The sequence below is a fragment of the Myripristis murdjan genome, chromosome 17, assembly GCF_902150065.1.
Source record: "Myripristis murdjan chromosome 17, fMyrMur1.1, whole genome shotgun sequence".
Taxonomy (NCBI): domain Eukaryota; kingdom Metazoa; phylum Chordata; class Actinopteri; order Holocentriformes; family Holocentridae; genus Myripristis; species Myripristis murdjan.
Window position 1 is genome coordinate 17038536 of NC_043996.1, and position 18633 is coordinate 17057168.

The window sequence follows — 18633 nt, forward strand, 5'->3', positions numbered from 1 at the left end:
CTGCACACTGCCGTTACTATGTGGAAAACACTCTCAAAACCAAACATAGATACCATTCACATGCACGCACGCAGATATGTGTTGTAGATAACGTGCAGAGAGAGAGCAGCCACCCCATATGATTCAAAGCATTTGGATTTCAGTGTGATGCTCCAGTTCATTCAGGCTCTAATTCTGGCATTACAGTAATGCTTTAATTCAATGAACGCATTAAGTTCTAGGCATTTCTGAAGGATAAAGATACATTTAGTTTGGACTGTAGTGAACAAATCGGATGTGCCCTTGAGGGTGCAAATGTAGGATGCCAAGGTACATAATGAGAGCATAAGCAGTGAGGAACAAGGTGGAGTGCATAAAGAAAGATACTTGCCATGTTAGCTTCCCCGTTAGAAGTGGGGGCAGAGCTCTGTTCCAAGATTATTTCAGGGGATCTGCTTTTGCCCTCTCTGTTCCTGGTTTAAACAGTTTGAAACTGAATACATCATGGAGAAAGAGATGTTCATACAACATGTGCCGATGTATCATGCTGGGCTCACCATGATAAGAGCAAACCACTGCGGTAGAGGAAAATAAAGATCATACTGTCTCTTTGTCAAATGTAAAAACTGGTTGGGGAATAAACAACAGCCAAGTTTTAGGATGGAGAATGAGTCAAAAGCAGAACTCCCAAACTGTTTTTTAAACAGCCAGAGGCAGAAGGTGGGGGGTATGTCAATCTTATGAAGGAAAAAAAATCAAGAGAAAGGGATATTCCTCTTGGCGGTCTTTCAACATTCTGGGCATTGGGTATTGTTTGGGGAGAGATCCCCTTCAGCAGAACCACACACAGCCAGTGGAGGTAAGGACTGAGGTCCAGTCTGAGGAGCTTGGCTGCAGCTGAGAGGGCCAGGCAGGGCTTGTCCTTTGGAGGTCTGTAGGCCCCTAGGCCACAGACTAACATGGGAAACCCCACTCAGAGCTGCTAAGACTCTGTTTTTCATATTGATTTCTCCTGCATGCCGGTAGCTCCAGAGGTGCTTCAAGCCATCAGGGACCTTCTTCATCCTTCCCAGCCCACTCACTAGTTCCCAGCTTGGGCTTCACTGGCTCTGCAGGACCCCCGGATGGAGGTATGGGCCACAGGAGGAGAGGAGGAAGACAAGAGCCCATGGCAATGATGATGAGCTGCACCGGGTCTCTGAGTTCAGTCATCCACCAGCCTTCATCCATCCTTCCAACCACCCACCCTTGTTTCCATCTGAAAAAGGGAAAATAGAGAATGTTTTTCAAAATCTCACCTTTGGCATTCAACATCCCTCCGCTCAATGCAAATGCAAATGTAAACACTAACACTTTGATTAAAAATATGTGGGAAGAAAACGCCAACTTGCTCTTTTGCAACCTGCCCCGAGGCAGTCACTGCTATTCAGAAACAAATAAAAATGCTCAGCATACTGTACAAAACACGCACATCCATCTCTGCTCATATTTCAAATTATGTGCTGTTCGTACCAAAAAAAAAAAAAAAAAAAAAAAAAAAAAAAAAAAATCAGGGTAAGATCAACTCATAACCTACACAATTAGCAAATGTTATGGATTGCTTTGGGTTCCCTAAAGATCTTGACCGTAACTTCTTGCCAACATCAATAAAATGATGGACATCATCATTGTTGCCATACTACAAAAATAATTGGTTTACAATTAGAAAAAGGCTCTTCTTTTTTTCAGCCCTTCAACACACGACACTGCATATTAAATTATTCTGAAGCTATACTGACTGCTGTTATGATAATGGAAAATAGTCTTTTTTGTGTGCTTTCAATCTCTTCTAAATTATGAGGGAATGAGATCAGAGGTGCCCCAATTTCTGTTAAAACCAGAGGGCCAAGACATACTCAGCTCAGTGTTTTCTGGTTGAGGATCAGTAAGATGTAGCTGCAGAGGGGAAACAGGTTTGAAATGGTTGAGTTCAGTTCTGGGATGGCTTACTGGTGAATTTGAGTCTGTGGTCATGCGAGTGTTTTTCATCATATAACGGGAGAGCAAGTGGGTGGGATGTGCAAGCATCAGGAGTAGCCCCATAGCTTGGCCTGCGCAGGGGAGTGACGTGGGGTGAGATGGGGTGAGCTAGAGGAAGATTCAGACACAATGCCCCCATTGAGAGGACTCAGACATGGGTGTTAACTCCCCATTCCTCCACACACAATAGGACAATGTTGGTTCAGGGCAGCCCTCCACCCAACAAGAAAGAAAAGAGCTGCATTATAAAGACAGGGGGACGAGGGAAGGATGGGAAGGGGGGGCAGGAGGAGAGAGGCAAACGGGAGATAGAGAGGGTATATTTGTGTATGAGGGGCAAGGGAAGGAGGGGTGCAGAGACCAAGGGGGAGAGGAGCCCAGTGACCCTTGGCTTTGGACTTGAGGAAGAAAACCAAAGATGCAGACAGGCAGACACACAGGCAGAGCGTTAGGGGCCCTAAGGCGTTATTGAGTATGAAGAAAAAATATTTGGAGCATTCAAAAGAATGTTCAGTGCTGGTAATGCATGCCTGAATCCCTATTCTAAGTCCTAATTAGACATTCATTATCAGTACCCATGGAGATGGCACTAATTACTAGTGCTGACCACATGAAAACATGATATTTAATAATGCAGGTGTTTCATATGATCCCGTTTAGCTACATTTGACACAAGAGGAAGTTAGACATCTGTGTAGCCACATCACTGATTTTCTGATGCTGTCATACTGAGTTACAAAAAAAAAAAAAAAAAAAAATCATATCATTGCTAATTTATTCAATATATTGTAATATTGGTTGTAATATTTGCATCAGGATGGAGGGTGAAATCTTCGTTTGCCTGCCGATAAAGAGAGACTTGACATAGTACCAACCACTTGTGAACATAGTGAGTAGCAACAGTTTTTAGCATAATGTTTGTTTATTTGCCCAGGAATCAGGAGCACTCTTTTCCCTGGAAGATGAAGTGCCTTTGGATTGTTTTGCCCGTGCTGAAATGAAACACCAAAATGCATCTGTATTTTGATAACGTAATATATTTTTGTACACCTTCAGAGACGAGACGAGCTGTGAATGTGGTGACATATAGTGACAGATGGAGGAGTTTATCTGCAGATATTAGTGATGTTGGTTGCAGAAAGGATGGCTTGTAATCCTTCAAGGACTTCAGTCTGTTTGAAATATCTGCCCTTTTCTTCCATAGTCTGGTGAAATTTCTGCTTGGTCACGATCGCTTGATGCATAGTCTGTGGTTACAATGGGAAAGCTGTTTTTCGAGACAATGTGAGAGCCGATGTGGCAGCGTCCACAAAGCGGAGTTCATTGGTAGAGCTCGTGTATGAGCTTTTGAACAATTCTGCCTCCCTTTTCACAGATAGGTAAAACCTCCTCTGGTAAGGTGAAACATTATAAAGGAAACTATCAGTTTGGCTATGTTGGGGGTCTGGCCATGGGACGATATGGGTGGAGACAGGGGGAAGAGGGTTAGCCGGTAAATGTTTATGGAGACCCTGTGTCTCGCTGGGAGTCTAATAGAATCCTGTGGCTGGAGAGAGAGCACATTGTCCTGGTGTAAGGGATTACACTGGTAAACTGGTAAAACAGGAGAAAGAGCCCAAACACTGCCTACCTCCTATGGAGAGGCAACGAACCATTGAACAATGAGAGGCGAAGAGTATACTGCAAGCTGACTTACTTAATCAACAGAAAACCCAGAGACAGAAGGAAAGCGGTGCAGGGGCTGCAAGAGGAGGAAGATAGAGAAAACAGATTGGGGAATATATATATATATATATATATATATATATATATATATATATATACACACACACACACACACACACACACACACATATATACATACATACATACATCCGCGTGCACTGGCTCTAAAACACTAGGAAATAGAGTGAAAGATAGAAAGAGACGAGAAAAGGTGGAAAGGGGAGGGAGAGGGGGGCAGCATGGAAGACAATTTCAGTAGTAGTAGGTAATATGAGCAAATGATGTCTGTCTTGCTTGTCTGTCTGCATCCTGAGTGACAGTTTACAATCTCTGAGGCAGCAGGCAGGCCCAGCAGGTCGGCTCTTTGGCTCCATACAATCCCCCGTTTCCCAACATATTTTTTTTCCCCCTCTCTCCTCCCTTCTTCCCACCTCCAGCTCTCATCTGTTTCCAGCCATCTCTGAGCTCTTTCATTTCTCCACTCCCCCTCTCCTCTCCATGTTGTCTATCCCTTACTGTCTTTTCCTCTAGCTGTTCACAGCCGATCACCAATCTTTTACCCATCATCTTTACTGTCCTTACACTGAATGTCGACAATAAGAGGATCATTTACCAGTGTCCCCTTTTTTTCCACATAAACTTGGGAGTAAAGGGGTGATTTTATATAATTTTGGGCAGGCAAGGTGTTTTTTAGTGGAGCTATTTGCACGTGTGCAGAGTATTCTGGAAAAATTACATTTCTGATGTCTTGCATTTACAACTACCATGCAGTTTATCAGTTTTTAAGGCAAAAAGGAAAATCTGCTACAAGTGTTGGATTCCCCTGCTGGTTGTGGCTGAGCAATCACCAATGTTTAGTAGCAGAGTGATGATTTCTGACAGGCCCGCTACTTAACAGTGAGCTGGCTTCTGCTATTTTTTGACTCTTAACTCAGATAACATTAGTCAAAAATCAGTGTTGGCTGGGTTTCCCAAAAGGCATTACAAAACTACAATCACTAGACGTGTAGCGATTCATTCACAGCACCGATGGATTGAGTATAAATTCTGCTGATTCAACCGCATTGATCTGCTGAAAGAAATAGAGTGAATTGGCTGAATCCATATGGAATTATTTGAATCAATTCATCCACAATTGTTCAAAAAAAAAAAAAAAAGCTTTAACATTGTGTTGATCTAATAGAATATTATGAATTGCAACTTTTTTTATCAGTATTTTTTTTTTTTTTTTTTTTTTTACAATAAATAACATTTAAGCAATTCTTTGCCTGATTTTTTTTTTTGGCACACTGCACAAGAATTATATTCTTACATAATTGCATGTGTAAGCACTGAACTGAAATGTTGACTGTAATTGTGGCATTACAAATTGAAACTGAATTGAAAAAAAAGAAGAAAAATCTTTCTTAAATTGAATTGCCAACAAGTGAATCAAACAGAATTTCCCTTAAGCCAAAAATTCACACCCTGGACAGCCGTCGCTCCTCCACTGTAAACCAGGAGAACAAGTACATGTATTTTCAGCTGAGATGCCCTTGATGCCAGCATTTTCTCTTTCCCTTTTCTCTCTCTGCTTTACCAACTGTTCTAAAAAAAAAACCCCAACAACACAAGGATTATTTTAGTCATCGCAAATTTTAGAGGCAATAAGATTCTCAAAATTCTGACTAGCGTGAGCAAACCGGCATATTTCCCACACTTGTCATGGACAACATGCAGTACATTATTCTCCTCTCATCTGCTGTTCAAATAGAAACCACGCTGAGCATAATGCATCATCTGCATTCTGTAACCTGCCATGCTAAAAGACTCCTCTCTCCTACTCAATTTCTTCATCTCTATTCCTTCAAAGGCTGCCGAGGGTGTATTCAAACAGCAGGATATACACTCAGCTAACAAACCTCATTAAGGGCCCATACATACTTTCTCAATGCTAACACTAGCTGTCACACATCCCCTCTCAATGTGCACACTGGTGGCCGCACTGACCGCCACAAAGCATCTTTACAGAGCTAATTAGAAGGGTCCCCCTCTCTATTTGAAACTCATCTGAATAGGAGGGAAGATGAGAACGAGGAGGGGGGAAGAAGAGATAGAGAGGGAAGGAGAGGAGAGGAGTGGCAGGAGAAGGGAGGGAAGAAGAAGAAAGAAGGGGTGGTGAGAAAAGGAGTCAAAAAGAGAGAGGTAGAATGATTGGGAGTGGGCAAGAGGGAGGATAGGATGCTCGCGAATATACTCAAAGAGCTAGCAAGCGAGCCTTTCATATTGGGGAATGAAAGGCGAGGAGCTAAGGCGGGTAGGGGGAACTGAATTAGTGTGACACAGCTCGGTGCAGCTCGGATGCAGCGACGGAGGGCAGCGGGGAGGGAATTGAGTGCAACACTCTTTTGATTGGTGTGCCGGTATCTAGAGGAGGAGGAGGAGGAGAAGAATGGGTGTGACACCAGCTTGGGCAAGGCGGTAAAAGAGCGGGTGCTGACACAGACAGCATTTCTGAACGCCTCGTGTGACACTCTGCTCCGAAACATGAGCGAACGATTAAATAAAACGAGTCAGTCCACGAGGCATAATATATCTAAAATCTGTACATAAAAAGAAATTGTGGACTCCTTTTGATCACCAGACTCAAATAAGTATTGAATAAAATCAATCAGTGAGTAACACATGTTTTTCTTTATTTTGTTTTCACTGATTATATGTGTAGAGCTCACTGAAGCAATCTTATTCTCTTCGTGTTCTTTGTCTAAAACACCGTTGAACCTCGTAAATATATATATTTGCAGATGGAGTGAAGGTCATACTGTGAGTTCAGCTGTGAAACATTCCTCTATAGTTGCCATATCATCCTCCACCCAACCCCCTTTCTTGTTTAAATTTGTTTTCTTTTGTGTCTCCCTGAAGCAGACCGTGTGTGTGTGTGTGTGTGTGTGTGTGTGTGTGTGTGTGTGTGTAGGAGGACACAGCCAAGTTGACAGTTGGGGTCTCAGATCAAGCACAAGGCCAAGTTTGTCTCCAGAGAAAGAAAAGTGTGGGCACAATAGCATTATTGCAGCGAAGTGAAAAATGACAAATATTACCTTCCAACCAACCTGTATTTCTCTAAAAATAACATTATTATGTCATAGCCAAAAAAAAAAAAATACAATGCAAATATTTTTTATGTATCAATTACTCAATATAATTATCAAAGAAATATTTAAAATTCCACGAGATCAGTGTGTAGTGTGTATATATTATTTACTATTTAACATGTAAACAGCAGCATGTAGGCTGTTTCTAATTCATAGTAGAATTTTTAAGTTCAAGTTGAAGTTATGACCTAATTGTTGTCCCATTAAACCCAGTGGCCCCTGACGAGAGCGCACAGCATTCTGGGAGAATAGCAGGTGTCCCCATGTCACAGAGCTTCCCAGACAGCTCGTTAATTTGCACAACTTTTACACACACATTTCTGTGTGCATGTGTGTGTGTGTGTGTGTGTGTGTGTGTGTGCGTGCGTGTGTGTGTATGCATGTGTGTATATATTAGCGATGGGACTTGACCCTAGTGGGCTGCGGCAGTGTTTCGCGTCTTGCCGGGCGTGGGAAAAAGACGAGACCCTTTTTCACAGCTGCTTTGGCCGATGGCTGGACTGCTGGGGGCCCCTGTACACCCCACCCCCCACCCCCCGTACCCCTCCGTACCCCCGTTCCCCCTTGTACCCCCCTCCATGCCACCCCCTCCTCCCTCTATCCCATTCAGGCTCTGGCCTACTGGCTTTCAAAAGCAGGACCCCCTTCCCACCCCTTCATAAATACAGCTCATTATTCAAGCCCTAGTTTGCATAGGGATTCCAAAGAGAGCTCTCCTCTGCTCGTGGGGCCTGCAGCTCCTCAGCCTTTTGGACCGCACAAGTGCAAATTTCGACTTAGTAATCTCCCTGTGTTAATATTTGTTTTAAAACGATAGTGTACACACTTGCAAAAACCAGTTTAATCATTCTCTCATTTGCCTGAAATTCCTTCAAATTTATTTCTTTCATAAAACCGCTTTCTTTTTTATTTGCTTGAAAATGTGCAGGAAAAAAAACTTGGTCGAAAATAAAACCAGTGAAAAGAGAGTTTATCAGAACCATTAGCAAGTGCTTTTCTTGTCTGTATTCCATATGCCACCGGCTACGGTACAGTACCTCGCAGCTTACACACTAACACACTAACACACACACACACACACACACACAGAGTTTTTCACCCCACCCGCGCCCCCACCACCACCACCCCACCCCCATTCGCTGCAATGCATTACTGCAGAGATTTATCTCCTATCAGGCTGTATAATACTGAGGTTATAATTTACATCCACTTTAGAAAACAGCAGCATAGGCTGGTCCTTGCATATGCTAATATAAAGCTTGGGAAAATCTGGGCGACTCAAAGAACTTCTTACCAAATTTGAATAACCGAGCTTCCCATTGAGCTTCAAGGTTGCAGAACCATGAAGATTTGACCTTGCTAACAATATGTACTTATTGTTTAATTTCTAATGTTGAGCTATTTAAGGTGAAATGGGGAGTGAACACAGTGACAACCTTGAAGCTAGAAATATTGCTTTAAAAATCTCCCTGAAATAATACGTAGGGCTAAAAAGTTCTCCTTATTTTTTAGAGGCCCTAAAATTCATATTTTTAAATTTAGAGTGACCTCCAGAAGCTCGCATATCTTTATGCGTAAAACTGTACGCGCAGTAACAAGCAGCACAGACCGAACATGTGTTGATCATCCCACAATAGGCCTCACTTGTGATTTACGGTATATTCAAACGTGTTACTTAATGCCGCCATCGCTGAATTATGCATGTGCTACACCTTCATGCAAATCAATACTTCCCGTACAAAAATCAGGGGACTTGGACGACGGGGAGGGCGGTTCGTCAAGGAATTAGAGGCCGAAAAGGACAGAGCCACCCAAACATTCTTTCCACATGAGCAGGTCCAAACCCCGGGTGAGCCCTGTCCCTCCGCTCTCCTAACGGGATAAAGAACCGCAGCAAAGATTACACAGCCACCTCCCCTGCAACTACCACACACTACCTGACAAATAGGATCACAGTGTTTAAAGGGATAAAAAGCTGTATGTATGAGAGATTCGAGCAGGGTGCAAGAGAGAAGGGGAGAGGGGGGAGTACAGAATGTTAAAAATGCTAATACTTCAAAGGAGAGAGGAGTGATGGAATTCAACATGAAGGTCTTACTCAAATCTCACCATTTACACGCAATTGCTTTAGGCTACAGTCTATTGCTGCCCTACTGTGTGTGTATATTCTGATATATACATGAATTATACTCTGAGATACATAGGAGTGATATGAACTTGAGCCTCACACACAAATAAATCTACATAAATGTGCATAAATAAAAATGGCCCTAAATGTCCCCCGTAATGTCCTTTTTCACATGGATAAGACGGTGAGAAATGCAACGATGCCACACGCTTTTAAAAGCCTCCTCGATGCAAAATGCAAAATCCCCAGCATATAAAAAAATTCCACCTTATTTACACACACACACACATGCAAACATGCACGACTATCTCCATCCTCACAGCTCTACACAATGTGTCGCTGTACAATAAACAACTATCATTGCTGCACTGTCGACTCAGCTCATCACACCGCATAAGCAAAACTATCTGCTTGGTTCCAGTAAGGTTTCAATGTAGCTCTCACCTGTTACTTTGATCTTACTGTAATACCAAAACATGTAAGACAGAACTGCTGAAACGCTTGGCAGTGCCATGGCGGCTGATGCTCTTGGAACCTGATGTTCATATGCAAATAACAGCCAAAATACCTCTTCTGTAAATGCACGTATTCTTGACTTTAAAGTTTACCTGCAGACTGACTGTTGTTCCTCATCCTGTCTGCCAGCAGTTTGGCTTCACTGTGACTTGATGCAAACTTTAGGTCTGATGATGGTGGCATTTTCCTTTAAAGATGAAAGAAGAGATCATGAGCGTGTGTACATTGCAGTCACAGATTCCTATTTTAACACTGAAGAAATAACCTTGATCATTATTATGACACCTGGCAAGACAGTGGAGGGAAATCTAAAACAAAGGAGTGGATATACATCTGGGATTTTTATTACATGTGTTTGGAGCGCACTTCATGTATTATCTTTGCACTGCTGTTTTCTCCCTATTATTTGGCTTCTTGCAAGGTTCCTGGAGCACGAATTTATTGCCTTGTCACGCCATACTGTAAGTTACACTTGATAAGAGCATTTGTGAAATACTTAAAATGCAAACTGTCACTTAAAAGCTAAACTAAATGGTGTTAGTGTGAACGACACCACACTGTCAGGAGTAGCATTGAGCAGGCTTCATCTGGGCAGTAGCCCAGTTGCTAAGCTACTAAAACAGAAGATTGCACAAGAAAAATCGTCTATATATCCAATACAAAATAAAAACAGTTAAATTTCAAAAGAGGTACGCTGTGTGAAATTGAAAGATAGCAATGACATGAACACACGATGCTTTAATCCCTGATTTTTCCTGGCTTGCATCACTCCAAGATGGAGGATGTGTAGGTCAAATCGTAAGGCTGATCTCCCATATGCAGATGCGAACAACACACACACACATCTCACACATGCATACATGCACAAACGCACACACACAGACATACAGTACACATATACACATTCAAGTTGTGGTTAAACAGTCATGCATTGTCAGTCATGGTCCAAACAGAGCATGCTGTGACTTAAAGGATAGCGAATAATATTCAGTCTTTGCCAAGGCTTGCTGATTCTATTCTAAGAATAGATCAAGCTCTGAGTCGTTGTCCTATTTTGCTCTTATCTAGCAAGGCTGAAGAAAAAAATCATCCAGTAAAAATCCAAATTTGACAATATTCTCCATGTCTATCTCAAATTGCACTTGGGCGATTAAGGTGATTAGCATCTTCAAAAGAGACTGAGGACAGTCATGTGTATTCTCCATCCCCTTTCTGTAACAGTGGGTAACCAATACAACATGCTCATGCTGTATCAGACCTGCTCTCCTATTGGTTTTTAGTGGGCAGCAGAGACCTAAACCAAACCTTCACCAAACAAACCACAACCTAGCCTCAAACTACCTCTGCAGATGCAATGAAGAGATGAAAAGACACAGCTTTCGTGTTTTTGTAAGCCATGCATCTTCTCCATCCCTGCATGTACAGCAGACAGCAGGACAGGAGGCCAGTCCTGCTCTGTGCTGTGCTCTTCTATGGCCTTTTTTTTTTTTTTTTTTTTTTTTTTTTACAACAACTGATACCATTTTGCATCAGTCATACATCATGCCTTCTGATGTTTAGTTAATTACAAGCAGGGCATGGAGTCAGCATGTTACAAGCATGTAGGAAGTGCACTCAGGCTATCTGAGGAGTCAGGGAAGAGAGCTACAGCCTGTGACAACACACCCACTGCATTTGCACTGGATGGGGCTCTGCAGGAGTAATTGTTATAGCAAAATTACTGGCTCAAACTGCGGATATAGCCAACTTCTACAGCACTGTGTAGCCTAAAAAATATATATCATACCCAGCATGTTAGATCTTGGGGAGCGATATGATGCTACTGCTCCCAACATCATCACGTGAGTCCTCCTCTGACCAATCGCACGAATTCGGTCCTTTAACTATTTCTGTCTTTCCCTATCCAGATCTTACTGTTATAACACCCACACAGTTATAACAACTGTACACAACAGCGCTTATTTTTTCCTGCCTGCGGACATCACTTGCGTCCCGATGCCCTAAAGTTGCACGACCGTCCAATTTATTGATCCTCCACAGGCCCCAGCATCACCGCGATGCTCAAACGCTGAATCCTAAGAGAAGCAAAATTTCACCCCCTCACACAGGCAGGTGGCTCCTTAACATGCCCACTGTGCCACCCTAAGCAGGAGATTTGAAAAACAAAACGATGTTGGTGCTGCTGTTGTGTATCAGCGGAATCCCCCTCGTCGGCGCGCAGCGTCTCTCAGCATCCAGTCCCTCCGTCCCTCCTGCTCCCCGCCCCGGCTGCTCCTCCATAGCGAAGCCCCTGGCTCCGAAGTCCTCGGCGTTAGTTCATACTTTCGGTTCTCTAGCTTTATGAAATTAAAACTCATACAGCTAGATAACCAAAGACACAAACTAACCCATCGTCTCTTAAAGGGGCCGCTTCCGACACACACAGAGAGAGAGAGCGATAGAGAGAGAGCGAAAGAGAGAGAGAGAGAGCAGTGCTTGTGGTCACATTGAGAGCCCTCACAGAGAGAGAGAGAGAGAGAGAGAGAGAGAGAGAGAGAGAGAGAGAGAGAGACTCCCGCTCAGCAGCAACAATACTGCCCAGCACACACGCCTTCATATTATTTATTTATATGTCCATGTAGGTGAGATGGATAAGTTTAAAAACGTAGGCCATGGCTGTTTCTATGATTACAGCACACACACACACACACACACACACACACACACACACACACACACACACACACACACACACACACACACACAGTTTCAGAGACCACAGGCTTACAGTAGTTGATTCATAGTCATGTAGCCTATTACCAACATAAGTTTCCTATGATATATTCTCCTCTTCCTCTTCTTTATTTCTATTTATTTCTATTTATATTTACACAACATGGGACTGGAACAATGCAATGCAGGCCTATATGTGTTGCCATATACAGGCCAGGGATGTACTGTCTCTTCAGTTTGACAATACTGTGGGCTTGCACCACTTGTTTTCCTCTATTACCCCGCACTATCAGACTTCACCGAGCAAAAGTTCCTAATAATAAGCAGCATCCAGTTTGGTGACTGCTGTAGCCTGAATGGCTGGGTCACTGGACAAAAAAAAAAGCTGACGCCAAAGTCCACTGCGACTACATGATGAGAACCTAACAGCATAAAAACACCGAGCATTTGGTTTACATGTAGGCTATGCATTTGTATGCGGATAAGTTATCGGACATAAAAAAAAAAAAGCTTGCCTTTCACTTACTTGGTTATGACGCTCACTCCTTTCACTGGTCAGTATCCTCCTTCGATTGCAGCTGTGCCTTGCTATTTTTTTTCTCTTGTGTAATGTTAGTGGTGCTGCTCTTTTATCCCGGTGAGAAAATAAAGAACAAAGTATCACAGGGTATCTTATCTCCCCAAAGAGTTGAAGCCCCAGCACGATGTCCTCTCCTTCACATGCAAGCTGCGACTGACAAGTGCAGAGGAGTCCACAATAAGCTGAGTGCTTAACTCCGCCTAGAGAGAGAGGGAGAGGGAGAGAGAGAGGGAGAGGGAGAGAGAGCGAGAGAGAGAGAGAGAGAGAGAGAGAGAGAGAGAGAGAGAGAGAGAGAGGCGGGAATATGAAATTAAACACTAAATGAGCTGTCCCACATTCCTCTGCACAAATCCAAGCGTGGGTTTCTCGAGTTTTTTTTTTTTTTTTTTTTCATTCACTGTCACTTTTCGATAAAGTCCAGGATCGTCACAGATGCCTGTATAGAGAATCGCAAAGTACTGTGTGACGGCGAAATATCTCAAAAAGAAAAATTAATAACTCCATTGCAACTTATGGAGGAAGGGGACACCTGCTTTATTTTGAGACATATAACTTCTTTTAATTTATTTTGGGAGCTTGAAAAAATAAGATGATGTCAGCTCGGTGGGGTTTCCTTTTTTTTTAATCGAAATTAGAGAAGCCTTTTACTGACTTTGTAATGCTGTAAATGTAATGCACAGCTCAATGAACTTAAACTTAAAAATATGAAACCATATTTTTTTAAACAATATTTTAATATTAACCACTTTGAGGCACACTTCACACACTTCAAATACTTTCCCCTTTAATGCTGAAACTTTACTGACATTTAAAACTATAATTTCAAACTCCATTTTTTCCGTAAATATCAGAATAAAAATCTTCCATATCCCTTCTAAAATACCGAAAACCAGCAATCCCAAACAATGCCTTTTTATGCAATAAAAAGACAAAAGGAAGCTTATCTAATGCAGAGTTAGGCTGCAGGCTACATCTCATATATTCCAGTCTGTCCTGTCAGCTGTCCTCTGCTGTGAATATGCTACAAAAGGCTAAATATCTAATCAAATGCATTTCACACAAGCTGTAACGAAATTAGGTCAACTAGCTGGCCCACATTCTGCTTTAGTCCATATCATCTGTTCATGGCTGCATGGTGCCAACTATTATCATTATTATCACTATTCGCCCATGCTTGCCAGCAGTAACCTTGTCCAGCTGGATATAATTACTATAGCCAGTATCCAGGCACTCAAAATAAAGAAGGGAAATGCTGCAACAGCCTTTTTGATTTTATAAAACTCATTATTGGCACTGCAAAGCTCCGAGCAGAGGAATGCAAGTCTGTCCGTGGTGCAGTTCAGACCCACGCCTATATAGGCCTATGTATGGCCAAATACTGATAGCATATTCAGGCTGTATGCAACGTTATCGGGCATGATATTATGATCTGGCTGATATCTTGGCCGAGGAGATGAGATAGCCTGTGCGATAACAATCAACTCCTTTGATAAAAAAAAAAATAATAATAATAATAAAAATAAGAAGCCAATGGCAGAGCCAAGACCCGAATAGCAACTTGCAATATCTCTCAAAAGTTTGAAAGGATATTTAAAAGCTGCTGGCTGAAACGTGTGTGTGTGTGTGTGTGTGTGTGTGTGTGTGTGTGTGTGTGTGTGTGTGTGGTAAACCAATATAAGAGGGGAGAGCTTGGTTTCCAAACGAAGCTTGCATCAGATAGCAGTATATATCTGATCATTGCGCATGGGCAATCTGTTAGTATCATGGAGGTGCAGCTTGCCTGTCAGGCTGCAGCACAGGTCCGGGCCTACTGTATGTATCCCATTCAACACAATACCATTTATAAGTAGATCTAATCAGCCTGCACGCTGCTGCTGTCATCCTGTAATTGAACGTACAGTCGTTGCTGTTGTTGTGCTGCAGATGCGGTTAAAAATAAAGTAGGCCTACAAAGTAAAATAAAAATGCAATTATATGCCACATTAGCATGAGGATGAGATCCATTTTCATTGGATGAAGAGGCTACGAAGCCGCTGAGCATGCGCGGTGAAGCACACATGGCATCTTTGTTGCATTTGCTTGTAAGCCATATTCATATCTCGCTTGTTACATATTCAGTTCACTGCCTTGGTAAATAAATAGGCTAACTGCTATTGATCTGTTGGAGTATCAAACCCATATTTTGCAATGCTGTTAAAAAAAAAAAAATCAAAAGCCAGCTTCAGTAAAATATGAAACACAGCTAACAAAGCCAGATAGATGCATTAGACATTCCTCTAAGCTTTCACATTCAGGAAATACACTGACAGGCTGGAAGTTCAGTCTGCAAGTCGCTCACTCTTTCTCTCCTGTTCATTCTTTTTAAATTCCACAAATAAAACAAAACATTACAGCCATCACAGGAAAATATTGCAGCTATTACAACAGTTGGAATAGGCCTACAGACATTTTGGACACATTTTGCCCTATCAAAAGCTTTTAAAACTGTGTGCTATTTAAAGTTCAGTTGCTTGCAAATGTTGCATTCAAACACTGATCTAAATACAATTCAGTCCACTGCAAAAAGAAGCCTTGAAGGTGTGCGATGTTTTCAAATCTATTTTTTTTCCAGATATATTTTAACACATACACACACACACACACACACACACACACACACACACACACCATATTCCCATTCCAAGCCCTGCAGACCTAAAGTAGATTTTCCCACAAACAAGTGACCGGGGAAAATGACCCCCACCCCCTTGGGCGCGCGCGCACACACACACACGCACACACGCACACACACACACACACACGCGCACCACAAAAAAAAGAGAGAGAGAAAGAAGTCAACATCAAGTTCAACAACGTGCAGGAGAGCATTTGCATGACAATACGGTCTGGGATCCCCGAGGTCCCCTGAACAACAGCGTCTGGCGTCAGCCCCGCTACACTTTCCCAGGCTCACAACAATATCCCTGCTGAACTCTGCACTGCGGAGCTGGGGCCTCTCCAACAATATGAATACTTTTTACATGAGCACATGGCAGCGAAGGCCCTCATCAAATATGTCTGATTTCTGTCCACTGCGTGCACCTAAATGTAGGCTAACTGACATCCTTCCCTCCTTCACCAAAAATATTATAGCATATTCTTACATTTCTACTAAGACTTAAAGCTGAATTACGCTTATAGTGGCCTTGTCGTCTTTTATACTAATTTAAAGCATATATACTACTGTTATTATAATATTTCCTCGCTTTGACATTTTGTTTAGGCTGTATGCTCATAAAATGAATTATAGGATTATTATTATTATTATTGTTATTATCATTAAAGCTGCTTTTCGTAAAGGCAGTTTGCTCCCATATTACAAACAAGGCTTTGTCAAAATTAATACGACACACCACTGGCAATCCATTCATTAATCTTTTCTGAAATATAAAATAATTTTATGTAGGCCATATATAACACGTACATGTAATAAAGAAAAAGTAAAGCACTATGTTGCACTATCATCAGTGTCAAATTACTCACAAATCATTTCAGATAAATCCAAAATAGTTCCGGATACGATCCTCTAGCTTCGAAAATAAATAAGTAAAATAGAATAATAATTTAGTGGATTATCATTTTCCCCAGAAATGCTTCCCTCCTCTCTCTCTCTCTGCACTCCATCTAAAAAATTAGGCTTAGGGAGAGAGAGAGAGAGAGAGAGAGAGAGAGAGAGAGAGAGAGAGAGAGAGAGAGAGAGAGAGAGGTTCACCAGTTCCCTATACTCCTGGCAAAGGTGCAACTCCTGTCCTTATTGCTCTATTTAGATTTAAGCCTTATTTACAGTTATCGGTCAATCATATGATGTACGAATAAATAAAAAAAAAAAAAATAGTTATATAAATAAAAAAACCCTCTCTTACCAGATAAAGCGGGTCAGACAGACAGGACTGTGAGAGCTGTGGCTGCAGACAGGCACAGAGACGAGATGAGGATGGAGAGGGGAGGGTGGATGATGATGAGGAGGAGGGAATAGCCGACGTAGGGGCCTATCAAATTTGTCAGACAGGCCTATAATATTTTTTTTGGGAGGGAGGGGGGATAAAGAGGACGACAGGATCGCCTGAAAGTAGGTTGTCGCTGGTTTTGTTTTGAAATCGAAATCAGAATCGGCAAATCTGGGAAATCGTCCTGCTACATGATAGTGGCCATCGGGTAGAGCCTGGCCCGTGGTTTTCTATATGTAGTGGTGTTACACAGCAACGTGGGTAAGCATAACCTCCAGTTCATCTTAAGGCAAACACATGTGAGCAATTTTTTTATTGTTCATATTTTCAGGAAAGCACCAATTTGTACTGTTTTCCTCCAAAAAAAAAAAAAAAAAAAAAAAAAAAAAAGCCACCTTGTCCTCATATAAATCCAATTAGACAGACATGAGTTACCATTTATGATCACTATGAATTCACATCATAGACAAAAAAGTGCAAAACTGCATCCCACCAGTAGAAGAGTGGGTGCAGTTTACCCTCCTTTATTTTTATTTTTATTATTCTCACTTGCCTATATTTCATTTCACTAGTGGGTGAAATGTGGGCATTGATGCAGAGATGGTCACTGGTCAAAGTGAGCATCAGAGACTACATAGCCGTCTTACTGCAGTGTTACTGTGGCCTGTGAGGGGTGCACATGCCTTAGGTAGATGTGCAAAACAATCCAAGGTGTGTCTAAACACACGTTACATTGCATGCTGGGGTGTGTATTGTTTATTCATGTGGGACACAGGACTCTATATTTAGGATAATAAATCCAGTCCCTGTTACTGCCCAGCTCTTACCTTTAGGCCAACAGAGGATAATTATTCCACCTCACATTGGCTTGGGAATTCAGTTTTAACGATTTAAGTGTTAAAACTAAACGATAGGCTGTAAGCTCGAGCCGAGTTCCCATTTTGAACAGCCATATCACCTCAGTGTGTAAAGTGAGGAGATATTACAGCCCAGCTGCATCCATCACAGCCTGAAACAGCGACACTCTTCGGTGAGAAGTGACAGCAGCACCCGGCTCACACCGCCGCTGTAACAACCACTGTGATGTTTCCACGGCTATAACAGGTAACCACACCGCGTTTTGTGTTAATTATGGACACAAAGGCTTACTGTTTTTGTGAGGGGAAAAAAGGAAGAAGACGTGAACAAAAACAAGAAGTGAAAAATCTTTTTTTTCCCCTGAAGACAGATTTTGAAAGACAAAAACCGCAGCCTAATATATTCAAATCTATATGGTTTTAGGACGGATCTAAATTACACACAAAGTAATAACAGCAGCCTTATTAAAGACAAAACTGGAAACAATGACTTTTAAACACATTAAAGTCATTTTCATGAACCAGTCCGGCCTCAGGCTATTTATACTGAGATATGTCAGAGTGACATTAGATAAAATAAATACTAAAAACCTGCAGTGAGGTTTAAATAATATAAAGTTTATATAATATACAGAAAAGCAGCGAAGTTAAGGTGCTGGAGTGACAATAAAACTAGAAGTAGCCTACTGCAGAGCCTTAAGAGCTACAGGTGAAAGATATGATCAGGTTTAAATATTTTACACTCTTATTTTCTATCCATCTGAAATTATTATTATTATTATTATTATTATTATTATTATTGTACAACTAGTAGTAGTAGTACATATGATTTAAATGAGCTAGTAAAGGTAAATGTTATATGGTCGTTGGTTGCATGAAGATTTCAACTAGTTTCCTGAGGCCATTTTTTCTTTTCTTTCTTTCTTTTTTTTTTTAAGACTTATTAGAATGATCATGTTTCCTTGTTTATTACTGTTCACTATCCATAAAAAGCAAAAAA

The 18633-nt window shown here is 41.7% G+C and overlaps 1 long non-coding RNA gene across 1 annotated transcript; it reads right to left on the minus strand.

Moving 5' to 3' along the window:
• Positions 1-372: 372 nt before the first annotated feature.
• Positions 373-16722, minus strand: LOC115374592 (uncharacterized). The gene is made up of 4 exons (XR_003929633.1): positions 16693-16722; positions 12737-12990; positions 9591-9685; positions 373-1237 (listed from the first exon to the last, which is right to left on the minus strand). It is a non-coding gene; the product is annotated as an uncharacterized LOC115374592 (long non-coding RNA).
• Positions 16723-18633: the final 1911 nt, after the last annotated feature.